The 10628-nt window shown below is 38.4% G+C and overlaps 1 non-coding gene across 1 annotated transcript; it reads right to left on the bottom strand.

Annotated features, from left to right (window-relative positions):
- Positions 1 to 5954: 5954 nt before the first annotated feature.
- LOC140026303 (small nucleolar RNA R71) lies at positions 5955 to 6061 on the bottom strand. The gene has a single exon (XR_011830248.1). It is a non-coding gene; the product is annotated as a small nucleolar RNA R71 (small nucleolar RNA).
- Positions 6062 to 10628: the final 4567 nt, after the last annotated feature.

Here is a 10628-nt window from a genome sequence, read left to right as displayed (position 1 = left end):
TTTTTTTTTTTTTTCCCTTAATCATGTTGGAGTTGTTTAGTAGCTTGTAGTAGTGGTTGTAATGTTTATATCAAGTGATTTTGGATGGTTGGGATGATGAATTTGAGTTAGGGTTTGAATGATTCACTTATTATACTTGTTTTATGTGTGGTATATGATGTATATAGGTTGGTACAAGAGGTGGTAGTGATGGTTTCAAGCTAAAAATGAGATTTATACCTTGATTGTAGCAAATTTCCAGAATTGAAGTTAAGGGATACCCTATCTGCCCGGTTCTAGTTCACCATATTAGAGGCCGAATTAGACTTAACCTAAAACATTAAAGTTGTATAGAATGATGTTTTATAGTTGCCTACAAAATATCAGCTTAATCAAAGCAATGTAGCCTGTGAAAAGACCAAAATACCCTGACTACCCTAGGTGAATCCAGTGATCAGTTTTGGATATTTCACCAATTTTGTCGTGCTTTTTCACCATGATATGTACTGAACTAGTATTTAGCCAAAACATCGAAGTCGTAGTAATATGTCTTATCTTTCCAACGCCCCTGAGAACGTTTTAATCGGACTTCGGTGGCTTGAGTTATGGCCATTTGAGTGTAGTGCAGTTAACTAGCCGGTTGGTAGGAATTCGGTTCTGTAAATTGGGAATATGTCTTGGATACACTAGAAACTGAACTAAGTGATCTTCATCAAAATTGTAACTCTCTATCTTAGATTTGAAACGGTATAAATTGTACCTCAATCGATAAGTGTAGCCTCAGTTGTACCCGTTACGCAAAACAACGTCAAATCTATCTTTTGTTTCTTGACTCGAATTTCATTTCTGCACATGTTCCTATCTTGGTTCGGTACTTATATGATGTTGAGCCTATTGAATGGCTATGGGAATGAGATGATTTTGTGTATGACTTTGGGTCTGACTGAGGAAAACTTGAAGCCATAAATGGCAGGAAAATAGGTGAATATAAAGGGCGTGCTGTCCAAATTTACGCTCAAGGGCTAGGTAGATATACTTGTAACTTGAGTAAGGGTGGAGAGCGAATACCACTTGAACCATCTAGGATATTTGCATCTTCTTTTATCGAGGTATATAAGTTAGAACTTGGCCGAACTTGTACCCTTGAGAAATGAAATAATGACTACTAGGAATACGTTTTCCTCGTACTTTCGACTCAAATGGTATTTTCAAGTATAAATGTTACAAAGTTTCGTAGTTTGAAAAGCGAGCAAGTGTTTTACGAATATTCTTCAAATGAATTTCAATTTCTTGATTCTTAGTAACCGAAATGTCTAAGTTTCGAATCTTAGTTGATTTTTAAAGTTCTTAAACAAAGTTTTATCGCAGATTTGGACTCCAAATCCGAAGTGCAACCCAGGCGGGATCTCTAAAGGCGCTACATTTTTTGTGAGTGCTTCCAAATATCTTATTAAACTTGCCATTTGTGTTCTATGTTTGACCTATGTGATTACATGCTATGTAAGTGAATTGATGGGGCAAGGGTGTACTTTATCGCACTTGCCCTAATGTGATTTGTTCTCGTTCATCGATTGCAATTGAATTGCTATACATGCTTATGAATTGTATCTTACCTGAAATTCCAGAAAATCCGGTGGCTAGTTAGTCGAGTCGAACCGGCAAGGGTCTAGTCGATTAGATAACGAACCCTGGGTAGTTAGTGATGTCGAGTGGAGTGTTATCTACTCGATTAATCGGTATACTCGAGTATTACCACCAGTGTTTATTGTGGAGTTCGGGCCCGGTAAGGAGTTTGATCGGTGGACGGAGATTGGAGTTAAGTGGTGTTCTACTGGTCTATTCTCTTACTTGAAAGTTGACGGAGTGTCAACTACCAATCGATTAAGCTATGGTGGAGCCTATATACGAGCAACTATATCCCTACATGTGAAACGTGAAATATTTATTTTTTGGCTATATGAAGTGTTATTACTCAATTCTTGACTTGATTTGCTTGCTATTTCACTGTTACGCTACTTTTACTATATTTGATGGTCAATTTGTTATTTGGAACTTCACTGAGTTTTACCTCACTCCATTAGTTTTGTTTTCCTTACAGGGGTACGAGCGAGGCGTGAGAAGTGTACAGACTAGCATAGGCTGGATATTTTGACTTTTGACTTTTACTCGCTCAATCCCTCGATTAGAATGATTTGTACTTGGATTGTGTACACTTTGAAATACTTTGGATATATAGAAGATTTGTATCTTTATTTGTGCCTCGATGTATATTATAAGTTTGAATTGCGATGTTATTTATTGTCTATGGATGTACGCGTGAGATACGAGTGAGTGAGTCTTGGCGAGAGTTGGGCAGGCGGTCCGCCGAACCCTTTGGTACGCCTTAGGGAGAGATGGGGTCGTCACAATGTCCTATTCTTCGAACTTTAGATGTGGTTATCGATCTCCTACCATCTTTTTACAATTAGTATATGCTATATTAAACACCAACACAAAGGATAGAATAACATAATGCTAAGATTTTTTTTTTTAATGATTAACTCGCAACAGTGGGACAAATACTGATATATTATCAAGGTGAAATGCACCGGAGGTACAACAAACTTTCTAGAACTATTTTCCATGACAAATGACTGACTGTACTCCTAAAACTGTTTCATCCGCAGTTCCAGAACATTCTATTAAATTTAGCTGTTAAGATAAACACAAGTTAAGAACGTGGAAGGTACATCTCTTTTGAAATATTATTTGACATAATCATTATAGTACTAAGGGAATTAGGTGCACAAGGCACAGCCTTGGCTTTAAAATGTTCTGACTTAGTATTCCTATTAATTAGAGGTGGCAAATTATTCCAAATTTCAATGGGTTACCCATGCCCATGGGAATTTTGGACGGGATGAGTACTGAAATTTGATATTGGGTTTAAAATGGGACAAATCTCAATTGTACTCATTAATTGATGAATAATTTTGAAAAATACTTGGCTACCCATTGGACTCAAATAGCAAGGGCTCCATTTGGATTAGCTGTTTTTGGGGGTTATTTTTGAAATATTTTATTATAACAGTATATATGAAAATTTTTTACAATAAAATTTTTTGAAATATTTGATATACTAATATGGATGGGATGTTTTTTGAGTTATTGTATATTACTGTAACATTGTATTTGGAAAACTTATTTTTTGAAAAAATAGCCAATCCAAACGGAATCTTATATTCAAAAATTATTTTTAACAATTTTTATAGTCATACCAGCGAATGTAATCTAGTAGTGTTCCTAGTCATTATCCACAAGAATTTTCAATATTTCAGTCAGTTTAGACCTGTTATCCTTGGACAATAATGAGGATAAATATTCAACACCCTAAATACGTTGGTCATCTTGATATATGTTGGCATATAGCTGTATATCTATCTTTTCCTTTATTTGTTAATCCAATTTTTTGTGGGAATCTTGAGTATAAAGTACTTGCATGTTTATTTAATAAAACTAAAAGAAATTTAATAAATCAAAATATTAAAATTATATAAAAATAAAAAATGAATTAAAGGAAAAAAATATGTAGAAAATAGATTTGAGTATTGGGCGAGATCAATCTAAATCCATCTCAAAATGATCTCGCCCAAGTTAGTCCCAAAGTACATATGGGTAAGGTTGGTCCCAAACCCGTATGACTCGGTTCCAACTCAAACCCTGACAGAGCAGTTATTTGGCACATTTTGCACTGTTATTTTGTCCTAATTTTGGCCATTCACAGTGCTAAGAATTGGAATTTCACTCATATTCGATATTTGTGTGAATTGTAGGTGGTCGGCATTAAAAATGATCTCTTGAGACAAATTTTCAGAAGATCCTTCATCTCAGGGCGTGCCCACGCCAGAAAAGGTAGATGTTACCGAAAGCCGGAAGGGCTAACTAGTGAATTGGGTCCACGTGAGCCCGGAGCATAGGATTAATGCCCCAAAAGAGGAAGCTTTGCTCCAGACGTCTCTTTCTTTTTCTCCTGACAGCGCATTACAAAAAGAAGATTTGCACGCGGATTGAGAGTCCTTTTTTCTTTTGGAGTTCCTTTCCTGCTCAAAAGACCTTAGCTTTAGTTTTTCTTGTTCTACTTTTTGTCAGACGCCTTTCTTTGCTTTTGTTTCTTCTTCGGCAGCAAATTAGATAGCCCGATTTATGTCGAATCAAAACAGTAGCTTTAGTTTTTCTTTTCCCAGGCGCTAGACGTCTCTTTCTCTTTTGACTTTCAACTTTTCCGCTGGACAGTTCCTTGGTAGCCTTTTGCTTTGTAATTGCGGCTCCAAAATAAAGGGGAAGCCAGGACCTTCTTGGTTGTCCCTTCAATTAGTTCATCTTCCCCAATTCTTTGGAAATTAATTGAATGGTTTCAATTAAATCACGTGGGATGGATACAATGAGGAGCGGCTAATTTTTTCCTCTACCCAAAGGTTGACACGAGGGCACGATCCATAATATCTGTGAGATCTAATCGAATCTTCATTATTTCTTCAAATTTATTGCTATTCGTGCGTTTCCTGAATTAATTGTTCATGGGTATTTTATTAATTGAATATCAACGGTCGGGTATTTGATTTAATTTAATAGCCTACTGTCATATTAACTAAATTGAATCCGTAATTATTCATTTAGTTGATACCTAGTGGCGACCATTATAATTGGCTTTATGTTGGGAAAACGTAAGATCTAGCTTAAATAAACCCTCTTAGCGTGTTTATTGGTTACGGTTGGGTTTTTCTAGTTTTAATGCAATTGGGTAATTAAATTCCTACGGTCATACCTAGGGTTGTTATCTGGTTAGGGAAGCAGTCAATGGTCGTACTTTAACTGTCGAAAAAGTAAGGAAGAACTGGTTGTCAAAGCTTATTGATAACTATAACCAATCTAGTGATGAATGGATGAACTATCTTTGCATCGATGATCGTTTAATTGGACCCTGCCTGAGCAGTTGATCTTTTAGATAGAACTTTTATTAATTGCTATTTTTAGTGAATTGTGCTTTGTGAGTTAGTTTTGAATTTTGTTTGTTTTATTTCATTTTTATTTGCCTCCCATTGAAAATCTCCCAATTTCGTTCTACTAATTTGAAAAGAAATAATTTCCTACCCGCTCCCTGTGGAATCGACCCTACTTGCCATTGTACGCAAATTCAATATTTTTATAGACAAATCTGGTATATCGGATCAAGCAAACTCTTCGGGAATAGGGTGAATCAAGTAACCCATTGCACACCTAAGGTCCCTGCTCCAGTACTTGGATTTGTTTTATAATTAATTGTGGTGGTAATTAGGACTTTTTAGTAATTATTATTGCACAGGTTCGGCACCTGTCAATTTTTGGCGCCGTTGCTGGGGAGTTGGGGTGTGGATTATTTGTTTCTTTTCAAATTCACCTTTTATTTTATTTTATTCTATTTTTCTTGGTATTTTTGCTAGTTTATGCCCCGTTCTTTTCGCACAGGTGAATTGGCATACGACCTTGAGGTTGAGAAGGCAGCGCGTAAGCGGAGGCAAGAGACCAGGAGACGAAAAGAAGGGCACTTATTTATTGCAAACGAGTCAGTGGAAGACGAAGTAAACATGGCCAACACCCAAACATTAAGGAAGCTAGCTGCCCCGGAGCTGACTCACCAGCCCTTATGCATCACATTCCCCACTTTGGCTGAGAATACTGCTTTCGAACTGAAGTCGGGGTTGATTCACCTCTTACCTTCTTTCCATGGTCTCTCTGGCAAAGAATCCCACAAGCACGTTAAGGAGTTCGAGGTGGTTTGCTCTAGTATGAAATTTCCTGGGGTCACTGAAGAGCAAATTAGACTGAGAGCCTTTCCGTTCTCTCTCAAGGATGCAGCTAAAGATTTGCTGTACTACCTACCAGCAGGTAGTATTACCACATGAGCACGGTTAAAAAAGAAGTTTTTTGAAAAATTCTTCCATGCATCCCGGGCTGCGAGTTTGAGGAAGGAGATCTGCAGCATTAAACAGTATCCCGGAGAGTCCTTGTATGAATATTGGGAAAGGTTTAACAAGTTGTGCACTAGATGCCCGCAGCATCAAATTAGTGAACAACTGTTAATCCAATACTTCTATGAAGGACTCCAATCAACTGATAGGAGTATCATTGACGTTGCGAGTGGGGGAGCACTGGCAAACAAGACACCGAAGGAAGCGTGGGAGCTTATCGAAACCATGGCAGAGAACTCCCAGCAATTTGGCTTCCGTGAGAGTAACCCTACCCATAGAGTCAACGAGGTAGAGACCTCATCCATACAGCAACAACTATCAGAGTTGACATCTGTTGTTAGGCAATTAGCCATGAGAGACACGCCGCGAGCGAAAGTATGTGGAATTTGCACGAGTATGGACCATTACACGGACACGTGCCCTATTTTGCAAGAGGACGGAGCGGAACAGGTAAATATGGCCGGAGGCATGCCCGCACCACGCAGGAGTATGACCCATACTCCAATATGTACAACCCGGGCTGGAGGGACCACCCCAATTTCAGTTATGGTAACAAGCCACAGAATTCATTTTCTAATCGTCCACCAGGATTCCAACAACCGTGGCAACCAAAGGCTCAACTCTTGTCCTCTAGCTCAGGAAATTCTTTGGAGGAAATTGTGAAGAGTTTGGCAACAACCACCACTCAGCTCCAGCAAGAGACTAGAACCCTAGTCACGATCACTGCTCAACTTCAGCAAGAGACTAGGTCCTTGGTCGCAAGCTCTACTCAGTTTCAATAGGACACCAGAGCAGGTATGAAAGACATGGAGACTCGAATGAGCCAAATGGCAACTGTCATTAATCGCCTGGAGTCTCATATCTGTGGGAAATTGCCTTCGCAGCCTGAAGCAAACCTTAGAAATGTAAGTGTTATGATACTAAGGAGTGACAAAGAGGTGGAGGGACCTAAGTTGGTAAATTCGAAAAGCAAAAGTAAGGAGGAGATAGAAAAGGAGATTGAAGAGGAAGGACGCATTCGCGAAGAGCCTAAGGTAACATCTATTCCTTCGATCCCTATTAAATCTAATCTAGCTCCTTTTCCTTGCAGGTTGGAAAAGACAACGAGGGCAGAAAAGGAAAAAAAAAATCCTGGATGTGTTCCGCAAAGTTCAAGTAAATATCTCCCTATTGGACGCGATCAAGCAGGTACCCAAGTACGCAAAGTTTTTGAAAGACTTGTGCGTTAACAAAAGAAAACTAAGGGGTGATGAAAGAATGATGGTAAGAGAGAATGTATCAGCTGTACTTCAAAGGAAACTCCCACCCAAATGCGGAGATCCAGGTATGTTTACTATCCTCTGTAAGATTGGCCATTCTAGTATAAAAAATGCCATGATAGATTTAGGGGATTCTATTAATGTGATGCCTAAGTCAATCTATGATTCCCTAAATTTAGGACATTTAAAAGAAACGGGGATAATAATTCAATTGGCTGATCGTACATGTGCTTATTCGGATGGGATAGTTGAAAATGTTTTAGTACAAGTAGATGGATTAATTTTTCCGGCTGATTTTTATGTGTTTTACATGGATGATAGAAGTGCCCCAAATCCATCACCCATTATATTAAGAAAACCATTTTTGAGTACTGCCCAGACTAAAATTGATGTTAGTAAGAGTACTCTCACAATGGAATTTGATGGAGAAATAGTCCACTTTAATATTTTTAATACAATGAAACATCCTGTTAACTCTCATTCTGTGTTTGCTATGTATACCACTAATCCCTCTGTGCAAGAATTTTCTAAGTTTGCTTATAGGGGTAAATTCAAGGTTGCTGTGAACAAGTCCTATAGGATGAAAGCAATTCATGAGGTAAAAATGGCGAGAAAATTTAGGAAAAATGTTGCACTCAATGGCCATGTGGATCCCGGAGGAGGGCCACCAATAACAAGAAAAATTCAATTACATCCAAACTAAAGAGTGGTGCTATGTTTAGCCAAAAACATTAAAGAAAGGCGCTGCTTGAGAGGCAACCCAAGGCTTCTTTTGTTTTATTTTTCTTATATTTTTGAAGTTTTTGTAAGTGTTAGTGTCATTTAGTGGGTTGTTATTTTGTGACAGGGAGTTGGCAGTTAGACATGCCCACGCTAGGTCGTCACACCTAAGGAATGGAGTTTTGGAATTGACGGTCAGACGACTAAAACTTCTAAGGCATGCCTACGCTTTCCAACCCTTCCAAAAACGAAAGTAAAAAAAAAAAATTCCCAAGCCCCACTTTTCTACTTTTTTTTTTATCCTGTCTTGTCTAATCCCTTTGTTTTAGTTTCAATCTTCTCCTTCCTGTTGGTGTTGCGTCCATCGCCACCACTCCACCTTGCGTCCACCGCCACTCCACCTTGCGCACGCAGCCGTCTCACCTCCTCCGCCTTAGTGTCTCACTTTCTCTCCCCGGTGATCAGGAAAGTTTCTTTTCTTTTCTCCTAATACTTCAGTTATTTTTTTTACATTGAGGATAATGTAGGTTTTAGGTGTGGGGGAGTGGCTTCCATTATTTCTTTTTTCTTTGTTACTCAAAAAAAAAAACAAAAAAACAAAAAAAAATGGAAAAAATGAAAACATTGTAGTTAGTCTGCTAGGTGCGTGGGTATATGGGTAAATATACTAGTTATGCATTTTGTTTTCCCTTGACAGTGTTGTTGAGTGTTGAATACGCTGGACTTGACCCATTCTTGAAACTTTTAAGAGCTTTTGAGCCATGCATGAGCACATTATTCTTGTTTGCTCTATTTTTGTTTGATTGAGTGGGTATCACACATGGTATCGGCATTCTAGAACTTGCTATTTTGTACATGTTGAGACCACATTTTATTGAATTGGATGCATTTGAAATGATAAGGGCATTTAGGATTTAACCTTCTTTACCTTTCTGCAAACCATGCCTTCATCTCGTTTCCCAATAGTGAACCAACTTGAACTTTTATTCTTTACTTTTGCTTGTTAGCCGTGTTTGATAACCCATGACCTTTTTAGACTTTCTTGTTCAATCTTGTGTCATTAAGGGATATCTGAAATTCATTACTTGTGCAAGACAAATAAATCTATGGGCGCAAGTGTTGTAAAAAAGATGTTGTATGGTGCTGTTTCTGTACATCTGAAATCGAAAGAAAAGCCAAAAAAAAAAGAAAGAAAAGAAGGAAAAAAAAGGGGGAGAAATCGGCAAAAAGCTGGTGAGCAGAAGACTCTGTCTTTCAGGGCGTGCCCACGCCTTGCTAGACGTCCTCTCCAAAAAAAAAAAAAAAAAAAAAAGAGGAACGAGTTTCGACACTTGCACAATGAAAACAGCAAATGGAAACGCCCTACTTGAGAACTTGCCCCAATAAAGCATTGTGGTTATGTAGTGAATATTAGACATTCTCTTGACACATTACACCCTATTTTTACCTTCTTATCCCGCCGTTCACCTGAACCCCATTACAACCCTATCGAAATTCCTTTGATTTATGTATTTAGTTCACTTTTGAGTGGTGGAGATGTGATAAATGTGCAAGCCTATGGTAATGGCATTCCGTGACGTTGATTTGAGTGTTTCTAGTATTCATATATTTTTTTTTGAATTACAACCTGCCCGGTGTGTTCTAATTTTGGCCATATTGTCAGGGACCTGAAATGCTTATGTTTGTATAGACTATTCCATGACCTCTGCTCTCTTGGTTTTACTTTGAGCTCCGAAATGCTTGGGGGCAAGCATTGTCTAGGTGTGAGGGGATTTGATAGAGCAGTTATTTGACACATTTTGCAATGTTATTTTGTCCCAATTTTGGCCATTCACGGTGCTAAGAATTGAAATTTCACTCATATTCGATATTTGTGTGAATTGGAGGTGGTCGGCATTAAAAATGATCTCTTGAGGCAAATTTCCAGAAGATCCTTCATCTCAGGGCGTGCCCACGCCAGAAAAGGTAGATGTTACCGAAAGCCGGAAGGGCTAACTAGTGAATTGGGTCCAGGAGAGCCCGGAGCATAGGATTAATGCCCCAAAAGAGAAAGTTTTGCTCCAGACGTCTCTTTCTTTTTCTCCTAACGGCGCATTACAAAAAGAAGATTTGCACGCGGATTGAGAGTCCTTTTTTCTTTTGGAGTTCCTTTCCTGCTCAAAAGACCTTAGCTTTAGTTTTTCTTGTTCTACTTTTTGTCAGACGCCTTTCTTTGCTTTTGTTTCTTCTTCGGCAGCAAATTAGATAGCCCGATTTATGTCGAATCAAAACAGTAGCTTTAGTTTTTCTTTTCCCAGGCGCTAGACGTCTCTTTCTCTTTTGACTTTCAACTTTTCCGCTGGACAGTTCCTTGGTAGCCTTTTGCTTTGTAATTGCAGCTCCAAAATAAAGGGGAAGCCAGGACCTTCTTGGTTGTCCCTTCAATTAGTTCATCTTCCCCAATTCTTTGGAAATTAATTGAATGGTTTCAATTAAATCACGTGGGATGGATACAATGAGGAGCGGCTAATTTTCTCCTCTACCCAAAGGTTGACACGAGGGCACGATCCATAATATCTGTGAGATCTAATCGAATCTTCATTATTTCTTCAAATTTATTGCTATTCGTGCGTTTCCTGAATTAATTGTTCATGGGTATTTTATTAATTGAATATCAACGGTCGGGTATTTGATTTAATTTAAT

This window comes from Coffea arabica, chromosome 11e, assembly GCF_036785885.1.
Source record: "Coffea arabica cultivar ET-39 chromosome 11e, Coffea Arabica ET-39 HiFi, whole genome shotgun sequence".
NCBI classification, from domain to species: Eukaryota; Viridiplantae; Streptophyta; class Magnoliopsida; order Gentianales; family Rubiaceae; genus Coffea; species Coffea arabica.
Note: the sequence above shows the minus strand (reverse complement) of the source record. Positions and strands in the feature narration are given on the sequence as shown.